Below are 18,678 nucleotides of genomic sequence, written 5' to 3'. Positions count from 1 at the left end.
TTAATCAATTCTCAAAAGAAAGTGTAGTTTGCAATATAGTGCTCTTTTAATTGATATGACGGCGTGAAACCTTCCTAGTTATCTTCCTGTTTGTTCACAATACACAATTTATGCATAAATTTATTCGAAGAGGTTCGGGATGCATGAAACTATATAACTAGTCGTATAGATTTGAAGCATGCCCGGCGTTTCAATCCGAAATCATGTACATCGATACATTGATTCAATGTCTTCTGTCATTTTGAAATTTTAAAGTTAAAGGTGAAGGCTGCAAACGTTTCGCGGGACCTAAATTTATTTTGGACATATTGTAAACTAACTTTCGTTTTCTTTCGTCTTACCAGAATTTTATCTTTTTCCTTACGGCACTATAATACATATTTTAAGATATGGTTTATTTCGGATTCATTATTTGAGGAAATATCTGCAGTTCACTTTCAAACGTGTTACCTGATTCATTTTCAAAATCAGTGTTTTCTTGTTGATGAAGACATGTTGAGGATTTCTTCTAGTTCTGTGTCACCAGTAATATCCCTTGAACTTTCAGATTCTTTTCCAGCCTCAGAAACCAGATTTTTCTATTTAATATACACTCGCTTGTTATAACAGCTTATCTCTCAGTTTAATGTGTTAATAAGTCTTAATTTCACATATCTGGCTGTATAATCTTGAAACAACATCGAGACTACAATATGTACACGTCCATTCCATTCCATTTACCGCTGTTATACTGGGCTCAGCCTGAGTGATATTGCAGGCTTTTTGCCAGTTGCCTTCCCATAAGGCATCCTGGAAGTAAAAAGATCTAGAAAGGTGTTATAAAGATAAGATGTGATCAGTAAAAAAGAAAGTGGCGTATTGCCACTGAGTAATTGTCATCGTGTGGTGGTGTAAAAGATACAATTCAGTAAATAGCATAAATAATAATATGTGCACATGTTATAGAGTAAAAATTATATACAGTTTGGTCTAGACAATGTGGCAAATATGTATGCTCATTATGGTCTGGAGATATACCTCGAAATAAAGACATAGTTTAGAACTAAAAGTCGAATCCCGCATTTCTTTGCTTTTCAGACTTTATCAATCTAATTTGGGGACCCTTGAGTTAAAATATTTATTATTTAAGTATTCGATCTGATTAGCTTTTACTTGAACTAATAAACAGCATCATATTTACTAAAACAGAAATGCTTTGCTTAAAATTTTCAGGGATATTGCTCTCCATTTTCTTCAACTTTCAAAGTTGATCAATTGTGATAGATTTTTCTCTTAATAATTTTTCTCTTAATTCTTTTCAATAAGCCAGAAACACAATAACTCCATAGTGAAATGTCAGAGGATTTTGCAAGAATATGTTGAAAAGGTATACATGCCAGACCTGTAGCAGACTACATTTTTTCATAGATTGCAAGGATAACTTTCGAAGCATGGCTAGTGACTTTGCAGTTGTGCAGTTTTACTCTTTGAAAGTCGCTGCGATTAGGAAGCTGAGCGAGCACACGTGATCGCCGGGACTCGGACCTGGGTCTCTCGAATATGCTCTGAGTGCGCTACCGTTACACCACGAAGGCAGGCAGAAAGGAGGGAAAAAATACCTTATATACTCCTCCTTTATTATGAACATTGGGTGACTGAGGATTAGGAGACCCAGTCGCCAAATCCTGGTGGTGAAGAATCATCATCCACCACCTTTTTTTCAGTTCGGGCGCCACTGTACAGTCATTAGGTTATTATGCTGGATATGTGAAAAATGAGCAATGCCCTCAACGGGACTCGAACTTGGACCTCTCGAATATGCGCCGAGTGTGCTAGTGTTATACCACGACGACATACAGAAAGAAGGGAGAAAATATCTTATAAAACTTTACATAAAACTTTATGCATATAATAATAACAATTCAAAATCGAAATCACTTTCCTGCGAGATCAAGTGTGCTCAGCTTATATGGGTCATCAACCGAAAAAGGATAGTAAATACAAGTATAATAACGGGACTTTTTTTATATTATTTGGTACGAATTGAGATATTAAATTATGAACATTGAGTGATGTTATTTTAATGTCAGAAAGCGCAAAAACAAAGTGTTAATTAACCCTGCAGTGAATAAAATTCATTGATTAACAGGCGATAACCAGAGCGTTTTAATAAAGCTGCGGATATGGTAACTGAACTATTATTGCTTGATTTATCCTTCGTTTTACAATAATTTTATGGTTCATATATTGTTACGCCATCCATTGCTCGCCGAAAGAGCGCGCTCCTGCTATTCGTATAAAGTTAAAAATAATTTATTTCTACTTTCAAATGAATTAAGTTTTCTGTGATTGTGTTTCAGAGATGTGGCAACACGCGATTATTTTTATTGTAATTATGTTCTAAAGATATATAAGTGAGTTGTGTTTCCAGGTTGTACGTTGGAGAAAAAGTAAAATATTTATGATATTTATTGTGTAGAGTTTTGATTTCCAGCCCATTCCACAAAGAGGTGAACGTATCATTTTTGGTGTCAGGAAGTGGGATTAAGTGAAAATGTGGTAGAGTTAATGTGTATCTTCAAATTTTGAGAGAAAAAATATTGTGCTGATATGGGAATATGTGTTGCGGGGAAATTAACAGTGAAGATAATGGTTCCCTTGATTATGGTGAGTAGTTATTTGGTTTGTTGTACACGGTAAAAAAAAAAGTTCGCTCTTTACAGGCAAAAGTTTTGTAAAGTTACAGAAATCAAAAAGTTACACAAGAATTTCCTGTAATGGTAACAGGTTGAAAGCAAACTGTGGCGGGTACAGCAGATCTGCCTGTAGCATTACAGATAATGTTTCAGAAGCCGCGCGGAAGAATCACGTGACTGACTGAAAATTAGCCAATCAGGAGAAAAGTGTTTGAAAGCTAGTTGCAGAAAAAAACATGGCTGAATGCATGTTGTTTGTATAGCGCAGGTAAGTAAGAAAATGTTTACAATTACTGTTTGAAATATTTTTTTGTTCATTTTATGCAGATTATTCTCATGCACTTTGCACTGTTACATGTAGTGAGTAAGTATTTAAACGTTTAAGCTTAGCGATTAATTAATATCAGTGTTCGTAATGTCTAATGAGTTGAAAGAGTGCAAAATATTTATTCCAAATGCAGATCTCATAGTAGTATTTTGTCACTGTGCATCCGATAAATTACGACTTAAATTGCCCGTATTATTATTTATAACTAATTATTCCAAAATTTAATCACTGTTGTGGTATTTAATTGAACCGGTAATGTGGTTGTTGAAAACAATATTAATTATGTTAGCGTTCGTTTGCAATCGTCTGACCAAAGAACGTTTGACATCTTTTTCCCGGCAGGCCTTGCGAGAAAAGATTATGTAAACATTTATAATTCTGAATGTAATGTATATATTTTTTGCTTACTAGGTTTATTTTATTCTTTCTTTAGGATTACGTGAATAATTATACTTGGTTTATAATTCAGTCTAATAATATGTTTATGTAGGAGTGTGTTATGAAGTAAAATTATAAAAACTTGAACAACGCGGTCGAGAATCTCATTTATTCTTTAGTGAAATAATATTATTTTTTTCACTGGTATTTATTTCTTACGAAAATGTTATTATTCCAAAATGAAGTAATTATATTGATTAAAAATATGTCGCATCAAATACTTTTCGTAATGTTCTGTTTTACTAACTAGATGCAACTTAATTATTCCGTATATTTTAATATACCGATATCAACAGGGGAAAGATGGAAATGACCTAAAATATTTTTCTAAAAATTCGTTAAACTAGTTATAAACGAAAACTAAAATTTTGTACATTATTTCCAAAAATATCATTTCATTAATATTTTATAAATGACAAAATTTATTATACTGTATAAATATCTACCACTGCATACTTATAAGTTTTAAACATTTAATGTAGAATTTATGTTGATTTTATTTTGCCCAGTTTTAATACAGTTTTGAAGTATGATAGTCTTGTTACTAGGATAGCATGAATCTGCTACTACAAGTTTAATACATTTCTTGACAAATGTTTCTCTTATTCATGTAATATAATACATAAATCATAAAATAAGCTTTCTTTAAAATAAATTATGATTGTTTATTGGAATTTAAAACAACTCTGTATCTGTATGTTAGTATTAAAAATAAAATAATAATTAAATTTTAATGAAGCATTGATTTTAGCATTTAACAATGTAAATATATATATATATACTATATACCCACATGAATAAATGGAAGTGCAAGCTATTTTTCCTTACAAAGCCGTCCATGAATATATACTTTCCTTTAGGCTGATAGCCTTTGCATGCTTTGCCATATTCTATCAATCAAATGATGCAAATATGCAAAAAATTTTACTTTTTTAAAGTTAATGAAGGAAATAAAATTCAGTGCATTTTGTAAACTACATTAGGTCTCTTATAGCTTGCCATTTAATTGCCCAATGCTTTACTAGTCCAAAGTAATGCAGAATTCAGATATCGTTCAAATAAAAGAAATTTATGAAGGTCTGATGTTTTAGACGTATATATGAAGATTAATTTTTTTTATATATTATTTTAAGTTAACGAAATTAATTTCAAATTTAAGTAAGTATTCACGCCTTTCAGTAGCATTATTTTTGGAAATCTTAAATTAAATAACTGAATGCAATATTTCTTCTTAATAAAAGAAAAGCAATGTTATGAAAGATTAGTGAAGTCGATTTCTAATTACGAAAGGCGATTTTTAAAAATAATTAATTTAAAGAAAAGTTTTTAACGTAAAACTTCCAAACTCACACATGTGGAATATTAATTCTATATATTTTATCTCATTCTTATGTTATTGATTAATTTCACAGCATTTTATGTGACACTAGTAGTAATTATTAATTAAATTTTATGCAGTTTCTAATTTATGTTTTGATTTTTTATTAATTACGTAAGGTTACATAAGGTTTAAAATTATGTAAGGTACAAAAACCTTCTGCATCTATTAATGCATGCAGAAGTGAATGAAATTATGCCAGTGAAATTTTTTAAAATCAAAAACAAATTTCTGTGGAAAATTAAAGTTATAAATTCTAAATGCAAGCAAAGGAGTGAATTTGAAAGTTATCAAATAAACCAAAGTGTTGGTAATTTTTGCAATTTTGCAGAAGAATTTTTATACTTTGCAGAACGAGAATATGATGTTTGGTTTTGTTAGTATTAATTATTTATTACAATTGAATTATTGCAACTTAAACACGTAATTTATAATTTTCTAATTTATTTTGATCATGTATATTTCATGTGTCATAAGTCTTTAAAATGAACTTAATTCTCATCATATTTATTTACACAAATTTTTTTAAAGAAGAAATAGTCACATTTGTTTTGCTTAGTTGCACACGAAGATACATGCCTGTATATATATATATAGAGAGAGAGAGAGAAAGAGGAGTTATGTTTACTTGAAGACTTTTTTCTTCCTTTTTACTAATATTATAGTATGAAAATCAAAGGGGAAATTAAGCAATCAATTTAATTTTGAAGGATGTGATTACAGTAAGATCATTACAGTAAGATAACCAATCAAAAATATCCATGAATGAACTACTGGTAACTATCATATTATTATTTAAAAGAGACCTACATTCTAATAAGAATGCTTAGTAACATTAACATTTCAGTATCTGATAATAATAATTTTCATTCGTACTTCCCTATAACTTGAATTTCACTCTTATTATTGTCCACTGCTACTCCCTAGACATCAAAGCATTTAATGCATCTGGAACTGCAATTTGTGTCGTCTTCTACAGCATTCAAGTTATCACCATTCAGTTTGTACTACCACGAGCAATGATCTTCAGAATTACCGTATTGCGTTGCATTTTCCAACCCCACCCAGCTTTAGAACCAGATTCTCAAAATTAAAAAAAATATTTGTAGAATTTTCCCTTTTTTAATGCATTCAGAAAATGAAGATCCCAAGATTTTAAAATGGATTTATCGACATAATGATTGTTTTCGTCATACTAACAAAGGCAAACTTTTGCACACTAAAGGCCCCGTTGAATCTTTCTCTTCTAACTGTTGAATATTATGTCAGGCTAATAAAAAAAATGATCTATGATAGTTAAAGCAAATACCAACTGCCATTCACTGTGCAATTTTGCCATATCAGCTGCATATTCACCTTCTCTAATTATTTATGTATGATATGAGGCCTAAGAAGTTGCAAGTACAACAATGAGAATGAAAGAAATTCAAATTATAAAGAAGTAGAAATGAGATAACTTATTAGATGTTGCAATTGTGTGTATTCTTATTGAACTATAGGTTTCTTTTAAAGAAATAATATTGTGATAGTAGTAGTTTATCCATGATTACTTTTCATTTGTTATATTATTACTGTGACTGTGTCCTTTGGAAATTAAATTATTTGCCTAATTTTTCCCTTTCAATTTTCGGAAGATAAAATTAGTAAAAATAAGTGGGAATATGGCATCAAGAGCATTACATATCCCCATTTTCTTGAAGCTATTATTGTTTCATCAATGATAGGCCATTCACTATTATTGTTTCATCAATGATAGGCCATGTACCCAAAATCCCCTAGCAAATCAGTTAGTAAGATGAAAACGGCCACTATGCGGACGAAAAATTTAGGGTAACTCGTTTTGTGAGCGCCTTGAGGAAGACAAACATTACCAAAATCATTAGAACATTCAGAATCCTTTGCTAAAAGAAAGCTAGGGGGGAAAATGTTGTCCGAGTCCCAGTGATTCATTTGGACGAATATGTAGTATTGTTTTAGAAATTTAAGGTAATAAATACAATATTTTTCGAATGCTAGAATAGTTCGAGAAATTTATTCAAGTTATGAATTCTGAATATAAGTATACTGTATATTATATTTTATAACTATGGCGGCTTCATTTATGAAAAGATTTGCATATTGGCTGTTTTTGTACAATGAACCTTCTCTAAGCTATACGTGATTCCTGAAGATTTTGATCTTCAATGACAGTGGGCATCCTAGAGAAGTTACGTTTACTAATTAGTTATTTTATGAGGAATGCTGGGTAAATTTAAAAAGTGTTTGACAGGGGTAGTTTGTCGTAATGAGACGGTTCACTGTAATCCAATATTTTAAAGAATTTAAGCTGTTCTTAATTTCTTAAGATATTATAAAGAAATAGGATTAAAAGTGCTATATAAGCATACGTTTAAAACATCTATTAAAATAATTTTTATAAGCTTTTTAAGAGTATGATTATGATTTTAAAAGAAATGTTTTTTCTTTATTTAGGAGGCATGGTTTACAAAGAGGGAAAAACCGTTCATTTTTTCCAAGCAGTCGAAACGAATTTTTATGAAATGTTATATTGTGTTATTTTTAATTAATTCTTTTTTCAGATTTTATGTAAAGTTTATGAATTAAGTAATAAATTATTTTTACTTCTGTATTTTAATTAGCATATTATTTGCTTCATAATATTTCACAATAAAATTATTAATTCAATAAACTTCTTAATTAACATGCTGTAGTATATATATATATAGGGCATAAAGTTTGTTTTCTGGTGTCACATGTATATTTCACAATTTTGTATGCAAATCTCGAACTTTATAATAAATAGGAATACTTTTTTAGTATCGCTTTCTAAATGGTAAATATTAAGCTTAAATTTATTACATATCATGTTTGTAAAAAATTATAGGTAAAATTAAAGTGCATTAAATTTTAAGATAAAGTGAAGTATTAATTTTTGAAACAAATTTGTTAAAGGCATAATTGTATTAAGCATTAAGAATTTTAAGCAAGGCTTTGAAAATTAAGGTCAGTTGGTGAAGTTTTATACTTATTCAAAAAACATGACATTAGGCTTTTAATGAAAGACTTCTATCTGTTAATTCAAAGGAAATTATTTGAAGTTAAGTTAAAAACGCTATGCATTTACCATCTATTGTTTCAAACAATAGCAGACTGTTGACAAACACTAAGTGCAGATAAGAATAAAAAGATTAGTTGGACGTTGTAATGCAAGCTTATGAACAAGATTTTGAATTCCTTGTAGTAACAAAATGAAGTTCATTGCTATGTTGAATTCTTTAATTTACTGAAAATGTCATTTTTTAGAAGGAGAGAATATAATATTTTTGAAACATAAAGAACAGCTGTTCTGAGTTCTTCATAGAAATATTTCACAAAATGTCTTTTACAGTAATAATATGATTATGTCAACATGCAACATGTTTACTCATATAAGTTAGATCTAAAGCAACATGTGTCTATTTTAACTAAAATTACTAAAAAGAAAGTTCTAGAACATATCTTAATAATTGACACTATAACATGCAAATAAAGCATATTTTTTTTTCTCAGCTATTTTACAGGCCAAATATGAATTTTCCATATGCCATTTCATTATTTTATATAAAGGATATACATGTAATTTAATGTAAGGAGTAGCATATCAATTTGAATTTAATTATCAAAATAAGCTCAAATCGATTATTAATCAAAATGATATATATACATACAGATATCATTGTTTTACTCAAAACATATTGATTTCAATGTATTTTATTATAATAAGCATCATTTTAGACAAAAATCTATTACTTTTATAGACATATCCTTTAGTATTTCATCTATGAAAAATAACACATATAATTACTAAATGAGATATTAGAAGGAAAGAATCTGAAACCTTTACAGGTACAACCATTGGAATTTCACGTAAGAAAAGTATCTTCTACTCACATAATAACTTGCTGAAATAATACAAGCAAATAACCTCTAACGGTTACAGATATAGTATCTGTTGAGATTTTACATGAGAAAAATATGTTCTTTTTACATAATTATTTGCTGTAATATTACTAGCAAATAATCTGTAACCATTACAGATATATCGTTTGGGATTTTACATGAGAAAAACATGTTCTTTTTAGCTGTAATATTACACGCAAATAATCTGTAACCATTACAGATATATCGTTTGGGAATTTACATGAGAAAAATATGTTCTACTTACATAACTATATGCTGTGATATTACAAGAAAAAGATCTGTAACCAGTACAGGCAAAGCTCTTGTAATGTTACAAAGAAAACACCTGTTTCTGTTACTCAAATAACCCATGGCATCCCAGTTTCCATGAGTTTTCTTAGTAACCTTACAAATTTTTTTTTACAGTGTAATAATGTTTAGTGTTAAATTCTTTTTATTAGTGTTGTATATTGAGGTGTTCCTTATTTGGCAATTTGAGTTGATAGTGTCTGTGTTGAGTTTGAATGTGTACGTTTTTGTGCTCATTGTGTTCTAAAGATATTTAAGTGTGTTGTGTTTCCAGTTTGTACGTTGGAAGAAAAGTAAATATTTATGATATTTATTGTGTAGAGTTTTGATTTCCAGCCCATTCCACAAAGAGGTGAATATAAACATATATGATTTATGTTTATCTTTCGTTCATTCATAAGCTCGCAAGGACTGTGTATCTAAGGAAAGCGTTCTTAACCTTTTTGGTTCGATGGTTCTTTCAGAATAACATCTTTAAATTAAAACCTAAAGCTACAAGAGATACTTTTTATATAAATGAAGGGCAAATAATAAATAATTCAAGCTCCCATAGTATATAAAAGATTACGAGTTAAATGTTATTTGTAAGACACAAGCCAATAGGAAGGCTGTTTGTTGCTGTTTTATCTTGGATAAGAAAGCTAACTTGTGGTTGATTTGCGTGACAAGGTTTCAACAACCGATGTCTTTCTTCCCTCCTCTTTTTTTTAATTGTTCCTAGCATTAAGAACCCAGATTCGCAAAGCTATCAGACCACGAATGGAATTAAAGTTACTAAAAGCTCGTCTAGAAAAGTACTGACAGGATTCTTGCAATGAACATAAGAATTTACAGACAGATTTTTAATTAAAAATTCAGCTAAAATTAATCTTTTGCCCTGAAATCAACTAGTTCGTCTTTACTCAGGTCAACATCTTCGATGCAGTTTATGTCGCAAAGTAAAAGACTGCGAATCCATGGGATCAACTTTTATATCATCAAGAAAGAAATAACGTTTAAAAAATTTATGTAATATTTTTAGTTGTTTTCAGACATTACCTTTTTAATAAGTTGAGAGAAATTTTTGTACTGTATCTTTTTAAAGTAGCTCCTCTAACATTAGAAAAATCATAAGATTGTTGGCCTCTTTTTCTATTCTTTTAGTTCTTTGGACAACTTGGTCAGATGTGCTAGCAATATTTCAGTAACTTCTATAATGTTGATTTCACATCCTTGAAGCTAAAGATTTATGTTATTCGTATGATCAAAAATATCTGCCAAGCAAGCTAATCGATGAATATCATTCTACTGCACATCTACTGTGCGGTAGAAAAGCGTTTCGTCTTCCGCATTTATTTCTTTACCAAAGGAAAAAAAAAAAATGAAACATTAAAAAATGCGTGATTCAGAGTTTTGCTTTGATAAAGTTCAGTTTTAAGAAATTTGAAAAAAATTCTTTTAGGATTGCGCGAAGAGTCATTGTCACTATTGCATATCTGTGTAAAATGCAATGAGTGACCACCATTTGAGGAGCTTCATTTTCACTAAATTAATAAAACCAAACCTATTATGCAGCATCGTAGGAGCTTCATCGGTGCGAAGAGTGTAAAGTGTTTCTTTCTAGTTAACCCTCCTATATTCATTATACATGAAAATTTCTGCTAGTTTTTAATGCATCTGATTTCGGTTTGGATGTATATTGGAAGAAAAGGAATCAAGGTACAAAATGAGAGAGTCATTTTTTAATTAAAATAAAAAATACCACTTATTCATGACATTTTGAGGAACTTTGAAATTTCAGAGCTAACCCCTAACGCTCGGAGGGTTAAGGGGAAATGATGAGTTTGCCATTTTTTCGAATTAACAAAACTAAATCGTTATAAAAACGAAGAAACACATGAAGTTCATAAAAAGGAATAAAAGTGGCATAATTGTGAACTGTCGAAGATTTAGAAACTGTCGCAGAAAAGGTAGATTCAGTGACGAGTCATTTAAAACTTCGCTATACGATGTAGTTACCGCCTAACATCCAACGTTTTTGCGACGAGTGGTATTGTTGTGTGAATTTGCAAGGATACGAAAGCGACCTCTTTGTGTAAAAGAAATGAAGCTAAAGGCGTGAAATCGACGTCTTTGCAATGGTGCCAAAAGCGCGGACATCTGAATTTGGTGGACATCTGGGTGTCCTAAAGATGACATAATTCGACGTCTTTGCAATAGCATAAGCGACGAGATTCTGCGTGATTACGAGGTCATTGTGCTCTTTGGGGTATATATCTATACATTACCTTTTTAAGATATGTTATCACGGACACCTTGAAATCGTTCCCTGGATACCAGGTCAAGAACTCGCGGATAAGAAACGAAATGTCTTCGTGGAAGGCTTTCTAAGGAAAACTAACTCGCATTCACGTTACAACTGGGGAAAACCACGAAAACTCCCATACATCCAGCTTGATTTTCGGGACTTGAAGCCAGGTCGAACTCCGAGTGGTCAGTGGTTTTACCGGTCGGCCGCTGGTGGAACTGAAAGTAAACGCTAACAATCTTGTTAATGCTACAACAAATTTTAAATAATGTAAAAAAGTGTTTAGCTAAATTCAATGTCTAGAACCAGAGAAGAATTTTCGTTCTACGTATCAATATGGCGGCATACTATTGCTAATCTGCAGGTACGGAACAACATTTAATTTTTGTCATTTTTATTCTTGGTAATCTTAAATCTATCAAAGTGTAATTTGTATTTATGGAAAGACTCCTACTTTTCTGTCTGTTAACATAATTTAAGACGAAGCATTTAAGTAACGAAAGAAAGATTATCAAAGTTTAAAAATGGGTAAAATATCGATTTATTTTGCGTTCATTTCATTAACTACCCACGAGTCCAGTCAAAAATAAATGCAATAATTTTAAATATGAAAATTTTGTCTTAATTGCAGCAGGTCAAATGTAGTTAAAAACTTATATTTTCTTCGATTCTTTTATGTTAATTATGATTTAAGAAATTTAATATTTATATTTACTTTTAGCAAAGAACTCTGTTTCTTTCGTGTGTATGTACAACAGATTCAGTCTTGTCTAATATTTTCCGAACTACTTCACTCGACGGTAAATCATGCAAAAGCGTTTTCAGGAAAAGCTTTATGTCGGAAATTTCAGGAATTATTTTATAACATAACACTGGCCTTTCTATAAAAATTCGGAAATTTTACAGAATGTGCAATATAGCTTTCAGTACTTACCAGCGGAAAACGAGCAAAAACACAGTTTTTACGTTAAATTTTAAAAAATAAGTAGTTAATATGATGACACGTAGATGGCGCCACATGTTGATCGTTCCACTTTTACAGGCGTTAAATTATAAAAAAAAGGGGGGGGAAGAAGGGAAAAAAAAAAGAAACGAAAGGTTTTTCTCTCTTTCTACCTGACAATCAGTTCAAAGGTTTTATGCAAAACAAATGATGAATTTCTGTAAATTTTAAAGTTGATATATATATCAATTTTAAACTTGATGGATATACAAATATCCAAAACCAAGACAGAAATTATTTTATCAGAATGAAACTTGAAAAACTTATATTTATTTTTTCACATTTTCTTTATTTTATCATTCAGGCATTTGCATGGCATCATTAAACAATGTTAGTATATACATCACAAATTTGAAATTAAAAAACTATACAAAAGCCAACAACGTCAATAATCCGCTGAATCAGAAGAAATAACACATTACCACAGTAAGGCGTTTTGAGTTCACTATCCTCTGTTTAGTACAGTTTCATTAAATAATCATAAGTCAAAACAATTGTGAAATTTTCATTTAATAAATAAGAAAATTTTATTTAACTTAAGTAGAGCAAAAATTAAATTAACAGTCTTCATAGGCATTTAAAATTGAACCGTTGGAAAAGAATTTATATTGACTCAGCATTATATCAGTCATAAATGTCTTCAGATTTCGAAATTTAGGCTCATTCCAAATAAAATTCGTCCGTAAATTATGATTTGTTTCTAAAATTTGTATTTAAAAATATTTTTGATAAATTTTGCGAAAATAAATTTTGAATTATAATCTATAAAGCTTTTACCATCATCTTGAAGTAGATATATTTCTAAGCATAACTGCAAAAAAGTAGAGTTTTTATTCAAAATTTCCGACGATGTACGTGAATTTATATATTGGTGAGTTTTGAAATTTGGCATATTTGTTGAAAGCGATAATGACATCATATGTGGTTTAGGCACATTCTTAAAATTATTTGAAAGTGAAAACAATGTGACTTTTTTTTCGCTCATACACAATATAAAAAGGAAAGGGAAATAGGGTGCCATATAGTAAGAAATTCGCCAAATTCTTGGGCCAAACTGAAAAAAATGCGCCAAAATAAATTTTTGAAGTTCTCCGTAAATTTCGCAACAAATTTTAATATTTAGGCATAATTTAAGTCGTAGAATGGAAATATGGAAAAAAATTGGCATGTCATTTCAGAATAAGTCCGATTTTTGTCAAAATGCCTATTTTAGAACAATGCTGTATGTAAATCTAATATATATCCTAAGTCGCGCTTTCGAGACATGAAAAACGCAGTTTGAATTTCGTTAATTGGCACAGTAGAACGAGAAATATAGAACTGTCCCCCTCTTTTTTTTTTTTTTTCCCTTTGCGCAGTGTATATAGAAGTCGAACTATTTTTCACTCTGGGGAAGAATTTTCCCACTGTAAAGTATTATTTAAATTCGAATTACGGCCATATCTGTAAGGAAGAACTTAAAATAAAGTTTGAAAATACACATAAAATTAATATTCAAGAGCGGAAATGAAAGCCTGTCTCCTTTTCCCTATGTGAAAAAGTTTTTCAACAAGGGATCATTATTATATTTTATGAATCTCAAAGCTTTGCCACATATTCATTCTCACGTGAGCTAAACGATACGCATTTAACATTGACGTTATTTTATATAAAATTGAACTCTTACAGCTTTTTGAGTTTATCTGACGTTTAATTTTACTTCGCAAATAAAATCCTGCATAAACATCATACATATCAGGAAATATTGACATGAATTCCAAATAATGATCCAAAACAGTAGTTAACTTAAAAATATTAAAACATTCATTCTAACTTGATTTACATACTTTAAACTGATATTATTTTGTTTAAAATTGAATTCTTACAGCTTTTTTAGAGAACATTTGACATTCCATTCATCAGCAAACAAAATTATGCATTAGCATCATACATAACAGTTAACAATGACGTAATCTTCGTATAATGATCCAACATAGTCGGCAACTTGAAAAATTTAGAACATTTTATTATCACTTAATCTAAAAAAGACCATAGTTTCATAGATAATTTAACACGGGAACCATCCAATTATTCGAACGTAAGTAACATTTAATTTCTCACGACAAACATATAAATAAATGAGATATATTCCACAAAAAACTAAGCACATTTTCTCTTTTAAATGGCTGTATTCTTCAGAAAAAAGGATGAAGAAGGGATACATGGTATTCTTCAGAAAAAAGAATGAAGAAGAGATACATGGTAAGAGCTTGGAATCATTTATTGTTCGTGATCCTCATTTCCTGATTTTTACTGATCAAAATACACAAGTACTTAAAGATCAAGTAAATACTTATAATTTCAAGTACAGATATTCTAACAAAGAATACTTCACAAATTTCAGAAAAGGTAGGAACATATTGAACCTCAATTGACAATAAACGAAAAGGCAAAAATTCTAAAGCAAATTTGATGTATTCTAAAACTGAGCCATTTTAGTTTACTTGGATTCAAGTAAATATTAAAAATAATTGCTATGTTTCTAGGTATTTTGCCTCATCTATCAATAACTGTTCTTCGCTAGAACTTTCACAACAGACACTAAAAGTAAATTAATATTCAATGTTTTGAGAGATTATTTCATGTAATCAGATATAACGTCAACAGCAGCAGATGGATGGGCATCTGCCGGATTTGGTGCTATCTTAGTTTTATAAGGCATTTAAAACAAAATTTAAGCAAGGTGTTTGCAGTTAACTGCGCCATCCATCGACAGCATTTAGTTGCTAAACATCTGAGGGACTGACTGCATCCGGTATCTTCAATTCGTCCTAAAGGCAGTAAACAAAATTTGGGGCAACGCGTTAAATTCTAGTTTGTTCTTACAGGTGTGTAAGGAAAATGGCGAGAACTTTCATCGATTACTCCTTGACACTGAAGTATGCTGACTTTCAAAAAAGGCTTATGTTTGACAAGAATTTTTTTATAATTTTTTTAGACCATTTAAGTTTTGGGATGCTAAAAATTCCATTAAAAATATTTAATCAGATGGAAACCAGACACTGTTTATTTAACAGATTTGTTTATTAAATTGAATAAGGGTAACTTACTCTTACAAGGTGATAATCTGAATTTAATAAAAATCTTTTCTTGCAAGAATGAACCGAATGAAGCAAAACATTGGATGGAGGGAATTTTCTCAGTTTTCCAATTTGTCACAGACAAACTAGCAGGAAGATGATGTTTCGGCCTGCGTTCAACATTTAAATGCGATTACCAGAGACTTTAAAACCAGGTTTGAGGACATTTTGACTATGGAATTACCACACTGGCTTATCAATCCATACCGTGACGTTGAAGAATAGAATGTCATGTTACAAGAAGAACTGACTGGAATAAGCACTAATGAAAAACTTAAGGTGCAGTTTAAAAAGGGATATCAGCATCTTCATACCTCGTGGAAAGGGTTTTCAGCGTAATTTCCAACCTTCTTACAATAAATAAATAAATAAAATAAATAAACAAAACAAATTAAAAATCAGACTTGAAATTACTGACCAAGGAAATTTTAAATTAATCCTGTGTACTTTGAGATCAAATATTATAAATTTGCTCTGAAAGCATCAGGTTCATACCTCCCATTAAAAGCACCGATTTTTGTTTGTTTGTTTGTGTCTGTGTATACTAGAATGTTACTAATTTTGCATTTTGTGCTTTTTTAAGAGTAAAAAGTATGTGAATAAAAACTTTACATGTTTTTTATTTTTTAATTTTCCACTTCACAGTAAACTCCATCTAAGTAGTGACCTTTGTGTCAGCTGTCAAAAACGGGTTTGAAGATGATGAATTTTTAAAAATTCAGTATTAGGGTAGCGTTCAAAAACCCCCAAACCAATAAAAAATTTCACCTGGTAGCTGTGGCTGCCAGGAAAATCTTCAGTCTGTCAGGTTGTAGAGATTTATATTTATTTTAAATAACCAATTCAATTTAATTTTACGTTTTTCCTATAAGCTTTCATTCCCCTAATTATCAATGTAAAAATATTTATATTTGGTAGCGCGTGCGAAGTAATGCAAATTCTATGTTGAAGAGAAAATGCTTAAATACTGAGTTCTAGAGGTAAACGAGAGAGTTCTGGGCATACGCCGTCACCTCTGCAGCGTAAGCTTCTATTTCTGCAGTTATTGCTGGTTTACGTGGAATAACAGCTTTTACTTTCCTGCCACTAGTTTTCGACGCGGTTATAAGTAACAGGAGTTTTTTGAGCCCAGTAGAGAATTTATACTACTTGTTAATATCTTCGAATTTTTAGTTTAGTTCTTGTTATTTCAGTTATGGCCCGAGTGAGGCGTACTGTGTTAGCCTCACGTTGACGCATTGTGAATTTTAAAGAGTTTAATAAAGGGTACTTTTAACCCTTCTCCTGTGTAGTTCTTACACGCACTTACTGCATGTACCGTTGTCACTTAGAATGCAAGCAAGTGGTTCTTACAAGGTATGTCGGGTAAGTATTGCATTCTCTCAGGTGGTTTTAACGTATGGTAATGCAAGCTAGTAATCATGATGAATTAGAAAAGACTCAAAGCCCATACGAAGTATTTAAAATCTCCGTTGCCTACGTACGAATACATTACTATCTGAAAAAACTAATCTAGTTTAGCAGTATACTACGATAAATTCCATTTCCTTTCAAGCAGAATTTTCTAAACATGTAAAAATTTATTAAATAAACCTATGTAACAATAGAGTAAAATTTGTTCCCAAATCCTTACAAAGTATTGCAAAAAAAAAAAAAAAAAAAAAAAAAACTATGTACAGTAAACTGAAAGTTTGTTGATTAGAAATTTTTGATTGAAATTTGACAAAAAATTTCGTAGCAATGTAAAACAGATATAACATATTCCAGACATGGCCAAACTGCGGCTCTCCGACACCTTAACTGCGGCTTGCGAGCTACTTGCGATCCTTTGATATCTAAAATGCTACTTGTTTGAGATAAATATTATATAGTTTAATTTTTTCATACAAATAGAATTTGAAATAGAAATTATGCAGTGCCACGTTTCCGTATTAATCGCTAATTTAATTTCTGATATTAAGTACGTAAAAATGTCATAGATTTCAAACTTTTCACTGCTGGCTTATCGTCAGAGCAACAAATACGTACAATTACAAGTAATTTAATTTCTGGTCATTATTATTCCGTTTATGTTACTTTTTGAACAGGTAATGGTCATCGGAATACACTAATGCGAAGTTAATTTAAAACGCAATGCTTACATTTATTATTTAATTACCTCTTTACCTTTCGAACTCTACCTTTCGTTATAATTCCTCGGTATCCTAGGAAGAGATCATAATTTATTTCACAAGTGTTTGTGTTGCCTGAAGTATCTGGAAACGTGGGAAGAATCATTGGTTTGACCAACGATTAAAGTTTTAGTGAAAATGTTTGATTCCCATTTTATCAAATATTGTTATTCCAGATAGAGATCACCTTAATCATCAAATCTTCATATCAATAAGTTTGCATCAAGCAATGAGGGATCAACAGAACACAAACGTCTCTCTTCTCCAAAGTTTCTGTCAAAATCGGCATATTGATATTGGTTAAATCTCTTTAGCTTGTGATATTTTTACGCATTTTTCGATTTCTTTGTTTGATGACCTTTCTTTCTTTCTATATCACACTAGATTAGAGGCATTTTGCTGTGCTAGGTTAGAGTTGTCGGTAAATATCGCACTATGTTAGAGGCATTTTGCCGGTCGGCCCATATCTAAAAATTTTCACCCTTTAGTACTGCCTCTTTGCAGCTGCACCGGTTGCCCGGTTCTGATGCCAGTATTACACTTCTTTTAAGCTGTTGATATTTTTTGTCTTATTAATTTTCAATCATCAGGTACGCCTGTCTCGTCCTTCATGAAAGCTTAGTAGCCAAACGAAAAGTTATATAATGATCCAATGCTTGATCACTACAAATTTCGGGCAATAATGTGAAATTTTGCTCCCGTAAATGTTTATTTTTAAAGTCTGATCTTTTATTTTCTAAAATATCCTCTGCCTATTGATTCCATTTCAAACTCCATTTAAGATTTATTTTCTAAACACAGGTTAGGTAACCCAGTGGAAAGTTGTACTATGTAACCGTTATGCTGACAATAATTTATTTTAAACTTTCTTCTGAGTTATTTTACTGAGAAATTCAAGACGAGACGGTAAGTCATTTGACCTCCTTCATGGGTGCAACAGTTAGAATATGGTGGATCCGTTCACCTATTTGGCGAGAGCTTAGGAACTAAACTATTGTGCAGGTGCCTGCCGTGTGACGAAAGGCCTCCAC

Source organism: Stegodyphus dumicola, chromosome X1 (assembly GCF_044657685.1).
Source record: "Stegodyphus dumicola isolate Sdum_Otavi_A_Nest chromosome X1, ASM4465768v1".
NCBI classification, from domain to species: Eukaryota; Metazoa; Arthropoda; class Arachnida; order Araneae; family Eresidae; genus Stegodyphus; species Stegodyphus dumicola.
The sequence above is the reverse complement of the archived record's forward strand: the minus strand, read 5'-3'. Positions refer to the sequence as shown.